At 33.2% G+C, this 20,491-nt stretch overlaps 1 protein-coding gene across 1 annotated transcript in view; it reads left to right on the top strand.

The window, feature by feature from the left end:
• LOC129230162 (medium-chain specific acyl-CoA dehydrogenase, mitochondrial-like) overlaps positions 1-20,491 on the top strand; it is a 42,940-nt gene that overhangs the window by 14,685 nt on the left and 7,764 nt on the right. The window lies entirely within an intron of this gene.

The raw sequence follows: 20,491 nt of genomic DNA, 5'->3' as shown, positions 1-20,491 counted from the left end.
ATGCAAACTTGTTAGCTGAATCTTAGAATATTTCTTTTCTTGAATTATTAAATGGTTTTTTACAATACACCCCAAAATGTTGCTACAAAGTATCTGAAAATGCGCTCATAACTAATTGTGCCACAAATTCATATACAGTAAAACCTGTAAAGTTGACCACCTTTGTAAGCTGACCACTTGTCTAAGTTGACCGCTCATGTCAGGAACGGAATTAGTCCTATCTTATACAATGAAGGAAAACCTCTGTAACTTGACCACCTCTCTATCTTGACCACTAATATACAGCTGCTTTGGTTTGGAGTATTGTAAAAAACCCTTTGTAAGTTGACCACTAGGCAAAAGCATTAGATTGTACTACAGGTTTCATCAGTTATGCCTCAAATAAAAAACCAGACATTTTAGAAAATCCTATGAATATTTATGTTTCCATCGAAAAACATTGGGCTGATGTTATGTCCCAGAAAATGCGCCAAACTTCAATAAGGAGTTATTTTGTTGAAAAGTAGATTACCATGGTTACAAATGTTCAAGAAAAAATCAAATGAAGAATTTGAGTAACTTTTGACTTATGAATTTTTAGGAATTGTTAATATCAAGTAAGTTGTTTTCCATTAGTAATGAGGCTTTTTTTTGATCGATTCACAGAAATTTTAAATTTGTATGATACTTTACACGTCATTCTGGTAAATAATCTCTAAAAATATTTAAACAACATTTTTTCTTATTGTTTTAAAGCAATGTTAAACAATGAAAGTGAGTTTAAAGTATTCCAATTAGTTAAAAATGAATGCATGGGACAAGAAATGACAAAAAAAAAAGTTTTTATTACTACCCTGTCTAAGTTGACCACCAAAGTGCTGCACCGCAAGTGGTCAACTTACACAGGTTTTACTGTACTTGCTCTTATTTTAAAAAAAGGAATAGTTTATGCCTACGCCATTGGAAACACTCTAATCAGATTCAGACTGTGATGGGAAAAGAAAAAGGTTTTATAAAAAAAACCTAAAACACATTTTACTTGTTATAATTCTTTACATTTTGTATTTCCAGTGAAAAGGAGATGCATAAGTTATGTGCAGTTGCTCATTCCAAATATATATTTTTTCATTATAACTTCATATACAAAGTTTAAATTTGTAGATGAAAGGGAGATTCCCCTCCGAAATGTGTTAGGGCACAATTTTTTGAGAGAGAAATGAAACATTTTTTCACTAAATTTTTAAATGTCCCATGTTTGAAATTCTAATTATGTGTAAAGTCTTATTTTTAGTTTAACATTACAAAAGGTGAACACTAGTATTTAATACTTTATAGCTATTTTTTCCTATGCAATTGATAAAATATTCAAAAAATTAAGTTAAAATAGTATCAAAATATATTTAATCAAAAATATAACTTTCTAAGTTTTGTAGCCATCAATGTATGCCAAATGTTTTGTCAAGGAAAAAAAAAAGCAATGAAATTTGAAAACTTATTTAACAATCCCCTGTCAATTGGCTAAATGAGAGGAGCCTAGTTTGGTGGCCAAAAAAAAAAAAAAAAACTCCTTTTGATATTTTCTTTTTTTAACCCATTTAGATGCACAGAGCAAGTATCCAATATCAAAATAATTTTTGTATTACTGGGGTACAGCCTTAGCCTTGGGTAAAAATTGATCGGATGAAATTGTTGTAATGTTGAAACACTCTTTGAATTTTTCTTTATTGTAAACTACGGTCAGGTTCAGTAAAATGGGTAGTTTTTTACCTATTTTCACATCCAAAGTTACATAGCCAAAAAAAGTTTTTTTTTTTTTCATTTTTTAAAAATGAAATATGACATAACATTCTTTTAGGAGAATTTTAAGTAACTTTAATAAAAAATTTTCAAACATCAACTGGTTTAACTTATCTTGAAAAGTGTTGACCCATTTTATCCCAACCGGAGGTAAAATGAGTCATAATGCAAAATGAAGTCTAAAGACTATATTTATCATTGCATACATTACAATAAAAAAAAGAAGTGATGTTTTACATTTTCTGTTACACAATTGAACATTCAAATTTTAAAGTAATATTGTTCATGGTTGTTGAAAAATGGCTCCTCTAATACTTTTACAACATCAGTCTTTCCTACAATATCAATGTCCTCTCTTTCTGGGAAAACATAAAAATTTCCAATTCTTGATTTTGTTACATATTTGGTGCATATTTCTTCGCTTTCAATTTGGATAATTTGACCAACAAATCTTTTCACTCTTTTTTCCTTTATACTCTATAATTACCCATTTTCCAGGTAAAATTTCATTGCAGAGTCTGCAATCATGTGAAACATGAACTGAAATTCTACTTGAATAATCACAAAAAATTGTCAGTATAACTTTGATAAAAAAATTATTTAAAGTAAAATCATAAAACACTATTTCAATTTAAAGAAAGTTAAAAACATGCCATCCCAGCATTTCATTACAAATCATACCTACGTGCACCTACCCAGGAGAAGCATTGAAAAAGATCAAAGAAAGCAAAGAAAGAATCACATCATCGAAGTTTTATAGCTAGAATCGCTACTGCGATTGCTCAGTTGTATGCAAATCAAAATGTCTTTCTTCTTCCATTTAGAGGTGAAACAAACAGTTTTAGTATATTAACTTAAATGCCAAACCAAATTTAGTTTAGAAAATATTTACATGGAGGACAAGAGGCACATAACCAAAAATGTTACCTTTCCAACATGCATTCTTAACTGGATCTGATTGATTTCTTGCAGATTGGCATTTTTTCTGTTTATATTTTAACTGTGGCCTATATTCTTGATTTTGTTACATATTTGGTGCATATTTCTTCGCTTTCAATTTGGATAATTTGGACCCATTTTCCAGGTAAAATTTCATTGCAGAGTCTGCAATCATGTGAAACATGAAATGAATTGTTTATTTTGTCTTCATGTTCATTGATAATTTTCAAGAAAATAGCGGTTTTGTATGTATGTCTCCTAACATTTGTTAAGGCTGTTCTGTCACGTTTCTCAGGGAAGTTGTGGAATTGCACCACCATAAGAATTTAGAAACCCTTTTGCTACATACTGACTTCTAAAATACTTAGAACCATCAACAAACTCTCTCCTACTGAGGCTGATATTTCTCATTTTACAAATATGTCCCCCTATTAAATTAAGATAGTGTGCTGGATATCCATATGCAATAAAAAAAATTGCCATTCTCAAAATAATTTTTTTCTAGTTCTTCTCGTAATTTTACCAATTTGCTTTTGTTATTATTTACGAAGCTTTTTACAACACAACCATATTCTAATTCACATTTACGACTAGTTTCTTTAGCTAATTTTAAGCAATATTTTGAGATTTTATAATTTGCTTCTGTACCTACAGCTGATAGAAAGGAAAAATTCTTCCCATCAATGACATAGTCATCAATACCGGAATCATTGTGAATGGTTGACCCATAGGCAGCTGGTGCACCAAAAAAAGGGAGGTTCAAAGGAGGTTCAAGGCAGTTGACAGGTTAGGTGGGCGGCGCCCCTACAGCTGACTTTTTTATGAATTCAACTTGAACGTATCATTGATTAAATGATCTCTAAAAAGCACCGGAAGCAACCTCAAAAATCAGGATGGGTGACCACAGTAGACTTCTTTCTTCCAATTCAAAGCTCCATTTTACTTTTTATGAAGTAAAAACTTGTGAAAAGTATAAAACCCACTCCTAATAAGTGATATCTTTCTTTAAATACTTGAATCTACCTATTTTTTCATCTTTTGATCCATCATAAATTTTGAACTTAAAAAAGTGGAGAGGCAAAACCTCTTTACTTAAAAAGATGGAGCACCCCCCCCCCCCCCGTACAAGATGCCTATGGGTTGACCTTCCATCTTGTACGAGTATTACCGACTTTTCTGGGAGTTCTCCCTTAGTCGCTTTATGACATTCATTACATCTGTTATCCAACAGTGTTGCACTAAGTTCTTTCCTTGAAGGAGTTGTTTAACCAGGATAAAGTTCTTGAACCATTTTTTAAAGATATCTGTTCACAAGGTTGAAAAGCACATTACACGAATAAGCATGTATAGCCACTGCTTTATCTGGCGACGATTTATTTCATACATTAATGTCGTTTTCTATCCAACTTTTAATGTTGTTAAATTTTGTTAGAATTTATTTTACATTTTTTTGTTTTTTAGAATTTGTTTCAATGTGTTTTGGTAGATTAATTTAAATTTTAATGGAGTTGTTGAATTATTTAATTAGAATGTTATTTTACATTTTAATAGAGCTTTAACATCATTTTGTAGTAGTTTTACTTTATTTAGCAGTTTTTTAAAATTTTAATACAATGTTAATGTTACATAATGTTTCGTTTCCTTTTTGCTCATTTCGCTCATTGCTAGTTATGTATTTTGTTCGAATAAAATGTGCATGCTAGCCAAAAACAGCTTAAGTAATTTTTTTCTTTTGCATCAAATGTTTTTGAAAACTATCAATTATCTGTTCCAAATATCCACTCCCCCTCCCTTTTTTTTCTTCTTTTAAGTATTTAATTGTTTTCTCTCTTAAAAAAATTCTAGCTATACTCTATGATTTCCTAAATTAGGTTTAATAATATGTATCTTTGTATATATTGTAACATTATCATTATTTAAAAGAGGAAAAAGAATTTTAATATTTTTTTCTTTGCGGTTACGATTAGAGAATGAAAAAAGTCAACAGACTTTTCGTTACCAAGGTGATAGTTTGAGTCATCGAGAGCTCCGCCCATTTTTATTTTTTTGGATCCATTCTTATTAGTGGATTTTCTTTGTTTACATTAAAGTACTTTGTTTACATTGAATCGTGTTAGGCATAAATGCCTGTTAATAACAACAGTAAATAATCCTGTCTCATCACCTCACAACACCAAGAGTAAAATAATGTTTTTCCTTACTTGTAATGTATTACCAATCATTCTGCATGACTGGGGTAAAAGATTCTTATCAGCACTCATTCACATTGGTCGAATCGACCGAATGTTTGTTTCACTTTCGTTCACCCTTGGCGGGAACTCTGTTGTGGATGACGTCATAGATGCTTCTAGAAGAAATCTGAAGGCACGTGTGCTCAACGATAGCAGTGATGTGTCCGTTCACGTGACTCGGATATGCTAATGACCCGGGGGGATATTTAAACTGTTCGCGGCTTTAGTTCGCTCTCTCTTCGATCATCTCTTGTTGTAGGCGGTCGCTCGATCGGTATGCGAACTTGCTTGTTCGTGCCGTTTGCCCTTTATTAAAATGATTAGCTGGACTTAGCTTATTTCCCAATGGGTCTACTTCATCAAAGTTTTTTAGTCAATAGTCATGCAGTTTGCGTTGCACTGTTAGTTATCTCATGCAGAAGTAGCATGTAAAGAGATTATGTTGTTAGTATTTATTTTTATCATTTACAGCGTGTTTTTATCTATTTACATTATCGTTTAAATAAACATCATGAAAGTTAGAAATAGTTTGTCAAGTTCTTATTTCCGAACTCACTCTGCTAGTATCAAAGAAACATTGGGGAGATATTATTAAATTAGAAATTCTCCCCAACAAATCGTAGGTGCCAACTTTGGCTGTTTTTGAAAAAATCCGCCAACGCGACCCGGTTACCGTAATTCTACGGAGGAATCCAAAACAGATATTTTTAATGGCACCATTAACTTTCGAAAACGAAATGATATTTCGTCGAAAAGGCGGCTCACTGTTTACTGTACTAAATATTACTGCTACATCAGTTTGAACTGCATCATTGAAACGGCGTAGATCCAAATCGTGATTAACTGTGATGAGCATGCTAATTTCTTTATTTTCGTTTTCCGCCCTCTGGCAATGATCTTTCATTGCAATGAAGGACTGTACAAAAGGGTTGATTCGTTCCAATTCAAGAGAAATTTTGCGCATTATATTGATATCGCTTGTTTGATTGAAGTGTTCGCGCAATCTATAATTGACAGCAGTATTGACATCATAAAAATATAATTGCGCATAACATGGTGAACGACTGTGGCCAGCAGTCATTGGACCTGCTCTGTGATAAAAAACATCATGTATTTTAAAGTGATACACTCCGTTCGCAACTATATCCAAAGTTTTAGCTTCTGAACTAACCATGGCAAAAGCTGAATTAAATTTACGAATATTTTTAAAATAATTTTTTGACTTTGTTTTTATTGAAGTTTCACTTGAAGTTAGTCCATCATACAATGATTTGAAATAATCGTTTTGACTTAGAGGCGTTTATAGTGCTTTTCCCTTATGGCAACAGAAAGTAAATGTGTTCCTATTAGCTAAGTCACTTCAGACTCGAAATGTTTTGCATTGTAAAACCTGCACTGTAAATCCATCATTCCGCAGTCATAACTATTGAAAGTTCTTGGAATGGCATTCAGTGTGCATCTAAATGTAGCTCACAAACTAATTTCATTATTTTCTGTATTATTTATACTATTACATGAGTAATTATTCCTGCTTCTTTGTCTCGTACTTCGACCTGTTAATGTTCTACATCGAGGCATAATCGAAGTAATGACAGTCAATGTTCATAGTACAGAAATATAAATTAAGGCATTTTTTTTTTAAATAAAAGATATAAGATTTTTGAGCAATTACATAGTACACACCTAACATAGAGTAGGTATTGATAAAAGTTTGGTACGTGAATACTCTATTTTGAGGGATAATAGAAATAAGTGAGAAAACCTGGCTGTGTAAAAATAAGAAAAACAGTACAGTTAAATTTTTGAAGCCAAGTTTAGAGAACGTTTAATTTAAACTGGTATTTTGGTTTGATTGCCAAATTTTTCGACAACAGCCATTTAATTCGGAAACTATGAGCAAGGCCGAAACACATTACCTGCAAAATCCTTAACAGTATCAACAGTCCAAAAATAGCAATTTTGAAAATGTTACAAAGCCTCAATAATGAAAATGAAAGCATGAATTTCATTTCTTCACGCTCAAGCTAAAAATGGCAAGACAATATTATCGAGAAATTTCTTCACGCTAACTAAGTCGCGTGAAAAATTAAATAAAAATGAATTTTTGCTAACTTATAATTGCTTCTAGCTTATTTTCTAGTCATCGTAGCAGGATTCTGTTTTTTTTGCCATAAAACGGGGGGGGGGGGGGGGTAAACGTTTTTTTAAGTATTTTTCACGAGCTTTTCAACCATACCAAACTCAAAGCATTAAAATGCATTTTTCATGTAGAAAAAGCGGTTTAAAAAATGAATTAAAACTTAATGTTTCATGCTTCCAACAATGAATTTCAATGATGGAAAAGAGATAAAATTAAATTAAAATAAAATTATTTTTTGAGTTTCGCTAACTAAAAAACGCTTATAACTTTTTTCTAGTGGATTTAGGTTATTGGACCTTGGGCGCCCTGAAATTTTTTTTGTTAGCAGCGTTTTTTAAATACCTTTCCAACCATATCAAATTCGAAAAAATTGGACCATCCGTTTGCGTAGACAGAGCCATTTAGGACGAAAATGCATTTTTATTAATATCTCCGTTAATTGGCGTTCGATTTCAAAAAATTTTATTGATGTCACTAAAACTCGGCAATAGCTACCGAACAAAAAAAGAATGAAGGAAATCGGTTCACAAACAAAGGAGAAATCGGTACCGAAAGAAAACGGCTTGCCTATTAATATATAAAGATATCAATCAGACATCAGCTATGCATCATTTTTGCCTAGACATTTAAAAAGTCAATCATTTTGCAAAAAAAAAAAAAAAAAATGGAAAATTACCAAATTGCATGTGAACCTAATTGTTGGAAAGCATTAACGCCTAATTCTGTGCAGAAAAATGCAAAATAAATAACAAAAACAAAGTCAGGAAAGTAAAAGCTTCAAAAAATATTTATTACATACACGCACTTCAAAATTTCAAGAAGCCATTTCATTAAAACATAAGTATATATGCTTCAAACTTTCATCCTAAAAAGGTTTATAACTTCACAACAACTTTAAGAGGATTTTTATAAATATTTTACTTTATTGTTTCCTGAAAAGGATTATGAATGATAGAAAAGAAAGTGCTATGTAGGAAATATATGTATTTTCATTCTAACTCTATATTTTATTGGAATTGAGTCATTGAAAAGAGTAATGTAAATTTTCCTGAAAATGCTTCACATGCAAGCTGAATTTCATCTTAAAATTTTTTTACAAATAATGAAAAGGAAAATACCTGTTGCTGAGTAGCATCACATGGTTCAGGATGAGGAACTGTATCAAATTTGGTATTAAGCCACTGGTTTCCTTCGCCTTTTTTTTTTCTTCCCTTGATGCTTTTACTGATGCTGCAGAAGGGCTTGACATGACATCTTGCGGAATGGGTGCAGAAGAGGTTGTTGGAGAAGTTAAATCCCGGATTATTTCATCCTCATCAGAACTCGATTCTCTTCCCAAAGTTACGGGGACATATGTTTTATCAGCAACTGGATCATCCTCTTCAGAGAGATCACTCATTTCCGAACCAGAGGAACCTAACAACTGCAGGATTTCCTCTTGAATGAGAGCTTTCCGTTTTCTCCCACTCCACGTAGTGGACATCTGAAAAAATTACATGAATATAAAAATTTTAGAGTAAATTTACCAATTATCTATAAAATTTAATAAGTTTTGTACTGAAATTTTGTGAACTGAAAATATTATGGTAAAAATAATATTTTTAATAACATTCTACAAGGGTAATTTTCCCCCTGCCGAGGCATAGCCCCCCTCCCTCCTCCGTCACGCATTCTCCTATACAATGGACTAAACACACATAAAACATATTTTTTGAAAGTTTTTGTGCCTAAATGCAACATGATTAAAACATAATAGAAAAGTATTAAGGGAAAACTTACCTTTAACGATTTTGAAGATGTTGAGCGTAACGCCGAAGTAGCGCGATCGTAGGGGTGATCATAAAATACGTCCTAGAAGTAAAAAAATAGTATATAGTATATATTTTTTTGTACATTTGGCTAATTGGTGCATTAATCAATAATTTATATCAAAGCAAGTAAAAAATAAATTAATAATTACCTAATTAAGAGAGATTAAATGCTGATCAATTTTGAGAGCACATGCAAGCAACGGTTTTCTTGTCTCCTAAAGCCTGGAAAGATACTAGTGCCGCCATCTGTCGAGAAAAATGGATAATACACATCTTTGGCTAATCAGCACGATCGTCCGATTCCACCGTTTGTTACATATAACGATCTAGGAATAAAGGCTATATTGGCCCTTGGTACTTAAAACCCCAGTATGGTGAGCATTCTCGGAATTAATGTAAAATTTAGGCCTGGCATGCTAAAATTTGTTAACTAAATTTGCTGTAAACAAGTTTACATTATTTTGATTGTAAACACAAATTTTTTCGGGCAACCATTTAAGTTCAAAGCCCTGACTGTCTATGCAAGAACCAGAAAGGAGATTGCGCCGCAGTGTTGGAGCATAAAAAACATTGTTTAAAATAATTGTAACTAATTTTCCATCGGATTTAATTAAAAAAATTACTTTCCTGATGCCCTCTACTTTACTCTTTTTACATTTCCAACCGCCATCTCCATTTGTGTGTTCTGGACAGGCTTCAATTCTGAAAACAGAGATTTGTCTTTACAAAAATGAGAAGTACCACCGCTATTCAACAACCATGTATTCTCGCACTTTTGGATATGTGGTGTAGGCAGAAATTTCATTTTCATTGACTGAACAAAACATTGCTGCCTGAGGGTCTTCTTTAGTTTTAAATTTCAAATTTTTGTCTTGCTTTATCTTATTTCGGCTCTAGCACCTCGACACAATGTGTCCCTTCTTTTTGCAAATGTTACAAATTTTATTCTTAAAAAGGGATTTGCTCCTATCATCTGCCATTCCGGGTTTTCCTGATTTTAAAAACATTGCTGAGTTTTGAGGGTCAGACTCTTTGACCAAATGCCTAATTCTGCCCTCCTTGACCAGTAACTCATCTTTTACTTTGGAGAAAGTTAATCTCCCTTCTTCCCATTTGTAGATGGCCTGGACAATGCTGTCAAACCTAGAAGCTAAGAACCGAATTAACTTGAAGGTTCTGATTTTTTCTTTCATTACATAACAGTTTTCGATTAACTGATTAAAAATTCCCTCCAACCTTGCTGCAAACAACCCTACAGATTCACCTTCGTGCATTTTACAGGAGAAGTAGGACTCCCATACTGCCCCTACTCTGGCCAAAGGTGGGGGCTTTAAATTTGCCTTTAAGGTCTTCCAAGCTTTGCTTACAAAAGATAATATATGGAACGAAATTGAAAATACTGGGTCAGTATGGGTTAAAAACTATTTGTCTGTTTTGGTTTGGCTGACTTTTCCCGTTAATAACTTGTTCAGATTCAGCAAACTGCTTTTAAGAATTATGAATTTGTTCAAGTATGGTAAGCAAATTATGCACTTCTTGTTGTTCTATTTGCTGTAAAAAAAGAGGAAAGCAATGTATATGTAACTCAAATCAGATATAAAATAATTTGCCATTCTAAATTTATACTGCTAGCTTTATGTTTTTCAGTTGATAATACAGATATGAAAACATTTTTAGACTTTCTCGCAACTCTCATCTAAAGTTAACCCTTTTTCAAATCTGAAGCATTAGATATGTCTGCTCCCGAGAGCACTAAGATAACCCTGAGCATTAGCTGCTTCCCTATCACATTGGTCTTTACCACGTTGTGGCTCATTGTAATCATGGCATAACAATTGAAGTCCAAACTGGCGTAATGTTACTGCTTCTATCTGAATGTGGCATTGTCTGATTTCGTGAAAATATCATTTATGTTAGGAACATCGCATTTGCTATGCCACATGCTCTTTAGTGTATGCTCAAATCCTTGGTTACTTTGGTGAATGACAGTGAAGTACACCTGTTTTTTATTTGTATCTCGGTCTGTTTCAAAAAACGGAACATCAATATGGAAACACACGCCCTTTTTGCGAAAATAATCCTGCTGCGTTTCTCTAAATTTCAAAAGTATTATTTTCTGGGCCCCGTCTTTTATCCATTATGCTTTATTATTACGTACTTGTCAACTCTACTGTTTTTAACGAGAGACTCCCATTTTTTTCTTCCATGTACAGATTTCCCGTTTTTTACGATTTTCTCCCGTTTTTGCAGTTTTTTTAGTCAATCGGATGATTGACTTCACGCTTTGCCAAAAATTGCAGCAGATTTCAATCCTTTTGCATCTTGAAAATGTTTCAATTATTTTGAAAGTTTGAAGTTAGTTTAACATTTGCTACCCTATACCTACTTATTTTATATTTTGTTTTCATTACATATTGATTTTTTTTTTTCAGATTTTAATAATCAAATTTTTGTAGCTACTTTTTGGTAGAGACTGGGGAATGTACAAAACTTTAAGCAAATTCACTACTTATTATTTAGTTTTTCCTTTGTAGTATATTTTTCTTGCTACTACTGATTAGCTTACATCTGCGAAAAAATCTGCATTTCACTTTAAATTTAGTATTCATGTTATTTAAAAGCATAATTTAATAATGTTGTGAAGATATGTTGCTGGTGAATCATGACCTGTATACCTCTAGTGGAATCTCCTGTTTTCTTTTTCTTTGACGGTTGACAAGAATGCTATTAGTAACATCATTAATAGTGTTTGCTTTATTCTGTTGAACAACTTGTATGATATGTTTCATCCACATCAATAAAGTGTTAAAATTACAATGCAGATTATAACGCATTTCAGGCTGATGTTCTTTAAGTTGAGTGTTTATTTTTTGTCTCAATAGTCTTCAAAAATTGAAAAATTCCTGAGCAATCCCAGCACATTAAACTGTGGTCATAAGAATTCTCATACGTTTTTAGGAAATCAGTTTCATGTGGATTATTAACAGCAAATGTAGGACAATGTTAGCCGATTTCGCTACTAGCTTCCTGGTTTTATTTGTAACTTGTATCGGAGTTTGAGATAGCATAGAGAAACTTCAGTGTTTTAAGTAACTTTCTGTAGAGCAGTGGGTAATGCATATTATTCTTTATTTTAAACAGCTATATGTGTAATTTTTAAGCCTACTTAAATTAGCACATAGCTTTCTTTGATAATTTTTGGTGTTTTAAACAAAGTTATTCTAATTATCATTCAATCAATAACTTTGAGTGAAATGTGATTTTTGAGAATAGTTCAAGGTTTTTTTTTGACAAATTAACTAGTTTCAATCCCCACCCCCCTTTCCCGTAATTGTGAGCTATTAAATAGAAAAGTTGCTTTTCTTTTATGTCAGAGTTGCATGCATTCGTACATGTAGGGGAGCGAGGGGCTTGTTGTAACAATTTTTTTAAATGGTGTCATATCTTGAGGTGTATTGGTTAAATTATCACTAACTAAATTTTGATTGGTACTCTGATTATTCTTCTATGAATTCTAATTGAAAAAACATCACATCTATAGGTATCTCTTTCAAAAAAAATAAATTCTAAAAAAAGGGAAGTGTTACAACTTACCCCGTACTTGAGGTTTGTTGTAACATCTATTGGGGCATATAGTAACAACAATAAAAAACATGAATTTTACACCATTAATCATTTTTTTTCTTTAAATTTTGCTTTGTTTTCAACAAATAATTAGGTATTTAACGAAAATAATAAGATACTACGATTAAATGCATCTATTATCAAATAATTAACTGAAATACAATTTTTTTAGGTAATCAAAAATTTAAACATTTCAGTTTTAAACTATTAACCCTGTTTTGTATTCAAATTCTACCATAGGTACTTATATACAAACTAGGCACTTCGAAATCACAGTAAGTTAAATTATAAACCTCCAAATTAAGTATTTTAATTATCTCTTAGTTCTTACATCTTATAATAATCAGTCTGTTCATAAGTCTCTTTATCAATGAATTTAGTCTTCATCTGAGTTACAGTTAATACAAACAAAAGAAATAGTATCTCCTCCGACACATCCCACATGTGCCCACATCTCAAAATACATTCAACCCAATCACCTTTTGAATGATGATACCCTTCGCTGCAAACTAGACAATACCACTCTTCAGATTCCGAATCTGAATTTAAAACCCTTTGCTTTACTCTTTCTATCCCATCTTTATTGTTTGCAGACTTTTTGCCTTTGCCTTTTCCCTTTACTTTTTCTTTATTATTTTTTTTCTGCTTTCTTTTCATCTTTTCTTCATATTCCATTTTCAAAGCTTCTTTTTCAGATGTGTCTGTCAAAACAGTGGACTTCCTTTTACTCCTGTTATTTATATTTGTTTTCCGTGGTGGTGACTTTGGGAATGGTCTAATTTTTGATGGGGAAAATTTGTTTGGACCAGAGCAACTCGGAGTTGGTTCGTTTGCAGTTTCGAGATTCAACGATAAATTTTCAATCACATTTAGAGAATTTTCTGATTGTTCAATGGGATCTGGACGATCAGTGACAAAAGAGGGCGCAAAGTCACTGTCTTGGAAAATATCTACATTTAAAGGCCAAACACTGGAAGCTTTAAATCCACTCATAATATTTGCAGGGTTCAAGGCAAGTTGTAAGGACTCTTCACTACACATGGTATGTCATATACTGTCATCATTTTCCCCAGATGATTATGCATCCATGCTGTCTGTACCCTATTCACGTAGTTTTTGAAAAGCCCGTACACCCCTACGTCCATAGGTTGGAAATTGTAGGAGCAGTGAGGGGGAAACGATAACATGACTTTTTCTTTGGCTTTTGCGACAACTGCAATATTCACATGTGAGAATGATTATCGAGCAGTAACAAAACTGTCTCTTCTTTGGTGGGCTTCGCATGTTCAATAAAATGATCCATAAAAACTAAGAATTCTTTCTCGGTCAACCACCATGAAGAATTGCCAGCTCCGATGCTATCTGGGGTCCACCGCGAATAAATATTTCAGAGTATTTAAATCTGGGAAAAATGAACATCGTTGGAATATGATTACCTGCAGTGTTAGCGGCACAGGCAAGCATTACAAGCGTTCCTCTCTCAGCTGATGTGATTGCACCAACTTGCTTTTGACCACGAGCAGCAATAATTTTCTTTGGTTTTTGAACGATTGTGACTCCGGTTTCATCTATGTTCCATATTTTAGAAGCGCTACATTCGTATTTTTGGAGAAGACGTTGATATGATTCACTAGTATTCGTTTTATTAAATGACGTTGCTCGGTCGCTTCTAGGGTCCTTAAAGACAAGTGAGGATTTCTGCACATGAAATTTTAGAACCAGTCAAGACCAGCACTGTTATTTTGATGTGAAGAAGGGGAATATTTTTACCACAAAGTTGAACTGCTCATTCGCAAGCTAGTTTAATTATTTCCATAGGAAGTAATCCAAAGTATACTGCCGTGTACAGGTAAAGGGCAGTAACTGCAAATTTTTCATTTTTCATATTTTTGCATTTTTGTCATTGATTGTACGTTATCTTTATTGTGCCAGCTTGTTTATTTGGTTTCCGCTGAAAAAAAAAGTGCAAAAAAAACCCCGTCTAATTCCAACATTTTCCTATTGTTAGTATTGAATACGACACACATTTCTTCAAATATCTCGAAAACTCATTTCTGCAGATACTGCTGTTTACCTGCACACGGCAGTATATTTCAGCGCACCTGAGGATATATGAAGACAATTTACCTTCTTCTGTGAATACTTGTCTAGGCTTGACATAACCAACTTTTGGACTTTCATTCTTCTTCTTAATGTATCTGTAAAGAGATACGTGACCATAGACCAAAATGATTACTCGCGTTCCGAATACTGCACTTGTTTTCTTAAACTTCAGCTGCAGCCAATTCATATATCTTCCGGTTTTGTGTAGCCCGCTCTGACTTTCTCTTGTACTCTCTCATCCTAAAAAAAGAATAAGGTATCTCATTACATACAAATAACATACAGTAATATGGGGCAAGTTGTAACATGTTACAACGTACCTCGAGATTTTGTTACAATTAACCCCAAATTATAATTTTTCATATTTAGCGTGTTAACTATTCAAACAACTTTGTAATCTTGAAAACTATGATAATACATCATACATAGATAAATTTTAATACGAAATAAAATCATTGAAAGCTCTATTTAGTCAAAAATAATAAAGCTAACCAAAAATTTACGAAGGTCAAAAGATATGTTATCTGCCAATAACGGAGGGTTTGCACACATCCACTCACAGCGTCGCCTGGCGGTGATGACGTGACACTGTACATTATAACAGTAAGTTTGAGTCAAAAAAAATAGGTTAATAAATTCTTAGTGAAAAAGCAAAGTTACTACTTACTTACCCCTGTTACATCAAGCCGTTAGCTCCCCTATATGCACCTACATACACAAAATATATATATGCGCATATATACATACCTATTAAATGATAATATATTAAAAGTTTTACCAAGAAAAGTTTTCCACTAATTAATGATATTGATATACTAGTTCTGTCTTGTGTTTACTTAACAGTTTTAGTGAGAAAAGCAGCAAATAATTCTTTGATGTACAGGGAAATTAAATTATCTTGCAGCTTGCATTAGCAAATTTTGTGTTTTTATGAGGAGTACTGAAAAACAAATCACTAGATACTTCAGGTTAAGACTTACATTACTAGACAGGCTCTTACTAGAGAAGAGCCACTGACTTAAATACTAAGTTTCGCAACTAAATGTCACATGCCATAAGCATAGCCATAGGCGTCGGAACCGGGGGAGCTAGGGGAGCTTGAGCTCCCACTGGAATATTTCAAACCGGCTCAGCTCCCCCGGAAAATTCTAGCATTGCAGCTTATTGCCGTACATTGATTTCCTCAAACCTGATTTCAAAAATGTGATCTGCCTTTTCTGGGAATTTCGGAATTTCCACCCAATAAGCAACAAAAGCAGGGGGCAGACGGAGTGGTCAGTGTACTTGAATTCACCTTCACCTTTTTTTTTACTGTTAAAACATCTCTTGATTCCAGAAATGCGGAAAAGTGGGCTCTACCCCGCGGCCAGCGAAAATCAGTACCAGTACCAATATGGATTTGCTCCCCACCTTGAGCTCGTGTTTCGGCTTTCGAGAGCGGCATTGCAGTTCAGTTCATATTTTTATTCGTTTTGCACGCGGTTCATTTGTCCAATGCGGTGGCGAATCCAGAATTTTATTCTGGGGGCGGCTGAGGTAGTTAAAATTCTTGCTGAGGTCTCCTTGTCATTACCAAAGTTTATCGATGTAAACGAAAGTGTTCTGTATCATTATCTGCTATCTAGGGGTGTTAATGGCTAATGAATCTTTCTGAGTTGCATTTGAAATTATCTGAAATTTAGTATTCAGTATTAAAATTCTAAATTTTAAATGTATATTCAAAGTTTTTTCATTTGTTTAGACATATTTGTTATGCAATTTGAAGACAAAATTTTCAATTCTTGTTAAGGATGCAAAACAATTACGCTGACAAGGTGATGTAAATGAAATAGAAGAAAGAAAAGCTGAAAGATGTTAAACAAATAGTGAAAAACAGCGAGAAAGAAGACAAAATTTTAAGAATTGATATTAAACACGAAAATTAAAGAGAGAGAAAGAAAAAAACAAGTAGCTATTATACCTACACTTTTTTCTCCTTTCCTTCTTTCAGTGAGTAAATGTATAAATATTTAGAACAGGTAGGGAAAAAGTTCAGAAATTTGAAGGGAAATTTCGGAAAACTAACACTCCTGTATCTGTTACTATCGCAAATTTGTGTATCAACCTTTAGAAGAGCGAAAACAAATTAATTGATAAAGATAGAATGGATGTAGGATATTATATATATATTTTTTAACATTAAGATGCATAGACAGAGGGTGAAATAATTTATTTCTGGTATGGGGGTGACTGCAGCCTCATAGCCCCCCTGGAGTCGCCATTAGTCCAATGATCACAAAAATAATGAGCCAGTTTGGCATTTAAATATGAATAACATGGAAGGTGTTCCAGACATGACTGAAAAAAGGTTACTAAGATTGTTTGTACTTGTTCAAATAATGTTGAACTTGTTCAAATAATTTCAACTTTCCAAAAACTTACAGTGGCTCCCAAAAGTATTCGTACACTTACGATTTTCAATGAAATACGCCATTATCGATTCGTTAAAATTAATATTTTGGAACGCGTATTTAGTTATAAGATCTATGATTTATTTTTTAACAAAACTACATGAAAATTGTTAATAACATAATAAAACTTGATTTTTAAGAAATCAATAATCAAAAAGTGCCAGAAACTTGATCTCATCAAAGTCTTCGTACACTTTGAAAAAATGTCAAAAAACTAGTAAATAATCTAACTTTTTACTAAGCTATTATTTAGTAGAATATCATGCAGTATCAGCAACAGCTTTTAAACGTCTGGGAATAGATTTCACTGTTTTTTTTTTTCTTTCTTTCTTGTTTTTTTTTTGAACAATTTCTGAGTAAGTGTTCAGCCGCACTTCGAGTCTTACTGTTTCTAATTCGTTTTCCGTTTCAATAGTGTATTTTCGTAATATATCCACCAGATATCTCCAAATATGTTCTATTAAGTTTAAATCCGGCGATTGAGGAGATATTTCTAAGCTTAATGACAATATTTGAGGCACCAAACGCAAACGTGTGCTTCTTATCGTTATCTTGATTTAAAAAAACGAAGTTGTTTCCGATTGCCAAATTTTGGGCTAACAATTTAAAATTGTTTTTAAAAATATTTCACTGAACAGCATGATTCATCGAAAAGTTTCAAACTTCCAAGTCCTGCACCCTCACACAAGAACACCTTCACTGTCCTGATAGCTGATCCCAACTAAGTTCTTTAGATTTAATTTCTCATTTTTTTTTCTATTTACAATTATGCAACAATTTAACCCAAAATGTTGAATTTATTTTTATTTTTAAGTAAGACGTTGTTCCAAAATGTTTTGAGCTTATTTATCATTGATTTTACGGCGGAAAACGTAAGCTTTCTGTTTTTCGCGCGAACAAGAAAATTTCTGCAGGAAGAGGTCCCATTTAATCCAGGTAATCAGAGAACTTGGCGAATAGTTTTAGAGGAAAATTAAACGAAAATGTTTCATTCAATTCTGCAGAAATTTTTTCATCACCAAAAGGTGTATTTTTCATCATTTTTTTTAACTGTAAATCTCCGATCACGCTTTGTTAACTTTGCATTTGACATTTTCTTACCTTGTTTTCGATCCTATTCTTGTCTTTAAAGCATTTTATCAAGCACTTCACAATAGAATGGTATAAATTAACTAATTTAGAGACATTTTCAAACCAATTTACGGCTACTGAAAGAGAAAAAACATCAAATTTCGAATTGTGTTTTTGGTTTATGCGCATAGCTGCCATTTTAAAATAATAAGCAGAATATTAGGTCATAGATAAACAAAAAATTAAAGCCAAATGACTTTACAGTGTGTCATCACAATGCAAAAATAATAAAAAAACAACTTATGATAATTTTAATCATGGGTTTATTCGAAAATATTTCAGTGTGAGATGACTTTTGTGGCGTATTTTTTTCTCTGACCCTTCATCTTTTGACAAATTTCAAAAATAAAATCTGGCAATATTTTGAAAAAAACTACTGGGTTTTATTCAGAATGGCATAGGAATATTGTGAAAAAAAATGGACTTCATGTTCGAATTCAGTTTCGCGTTATTTTGATTTTACTACAAAATTTCAAGGTGTACGAACACTTTTGGGAGCCACTGTATCTCATTTTAAGTTATCTGACCCCTCAGATTATACTTTAAGAAGTTACAGTTATTCTTGTTCTTTGAGCAATCACGATTGCTTATTGCTTTCATTTTACTGTTTGGATCTGCTATCATTTTGTTTTCCCGCCAGCACCCTCTGCAGCACCACCGTCGACCGGCCTAACGATGCTGCTCCTCTAGCGAAAACCATCTCCAGGTAGCGTCAATGTCCTACACTTACACGCATACATACACGCACGTACAAACAAACAGATACACCTACACACACACGCATACATACGGACATATATACACACAACTACCCACACACTCATGCCTACACACACATACACATTCCCCCCTACCACAAACACTCATACACACAACTACCCACACACTCATGCCTACACACAGACGCAAACACATATTCCTACGCACACACATACACATTCCCCCCCCCTACCACAAACACTCATACATATATGCCTACACACATACACATTCCCCCCCTACCACAAACACTCATACACACAACTACCCACACACTCATGCCTACACACAGACACATATTCCTACACACACATACACATTCCCCCCCCCCCTACCACAAACACTCATACACATAACTACCCACACACTCATACCTGCACACAGACACAAACACACACGCCTACATACACACACACACACTCGTGATTGCGAAAAACATAATTTGAATTCCAGATGACAAAATTCAAATTAATTTTTTTTTTTTTTTTTTGCTTTCTCAAAATTACGATTTTTTCATCACTTACAGATATGTTTTTAAGCCAAAATTGTTACCTTTCATCTATTATTGCAGAAAAAAATCCAACAATATTTTATAGTTTCTATCAAAGACTCAAAGACTTTAAACTAAAAATTTATCTGAACAATATAATATATAGTGAACAATTCTTCCTCCCTCCTGTTTCATCCATTCCCTTTTTTCTAGTTCTCAGAAAATAAGAAAGTCTTCTAAATGCTACGCTGTCGAAGCCTCCCCTTTCCTCCAAAATTATTACAAAGCGCCTCAAATTTTGTTTTCAAGGCTCAATTCCCTGAAAATTTCCGGAAGAGAGTTCTTTGAATGCCTTGCCCTCCAACAACATGGGAGATTATGTAATATTCCGTTTTTGGGACTTCAATTTCAAAAAAATTACTGGACCCCTAACGCCAACAAATATGATCCACAGTCGCGTTTTTCAGCAACTACAATTTCGAAAAAGTTAAGAAACCTCTGAACTTTTTCTGATTACATCATTGAAAAACGCCCTTTATTAGGACTTCAATTTTGAAAAATTTCCAGAGTAGAGCCCTAGTACAGCCTTTTCCCCTGCCATCATTGAAGGTTGTCTACAATTACGTTTTTAGGACTTCCAATTCGAAATATTGGGACGGAGATGTAAATCGTTCGAAAAATCGATCGAGGACAATCCTTCGAGTCATATTTTCACTAAAGGCAACAAATATGGTATATAATCGCGTTTTAAGACATTAATTTCGAAAATTTTTCAGGGAGGGTTTTCAAACCTTTTCTCCCCTTAACATTATCAAAGATCACCTATAAGTTCGATTTTAAAACAAGAATTTTGAAAATTTTCCGGAAGAGACCCCGAAACACCTCTATTTCTACGTACTCATCTTCGAGTACTAATAGACTCCTTTTCAAAACCAGAAGTTTAATCACCTCATTCTCTCCATAAACAATTGTATATATACAATATTCAAGAGATGGAAGCTTCGAAGCCAATTTTTTATGGGGAAAAACGTTTAAAA

Source organism: Uloborus diversus, chromosome 9, assembly GCF_026930045.1.
Source record: "Uloborus diversus isolate 005 chromosome 9, Udiv.v.3.1, whole genome shotgun sequence".
NCBI classification, from domain to species: domain Eukaryota; kingdom Metazoa; phylum Arthropoda; class Arachnida; order Araneae; family Uloboridae; genus Uloborus; species Uloborus diversus.
This window is presented reverse-complemented; position numbering and strand designations above follow the sequence as displayed.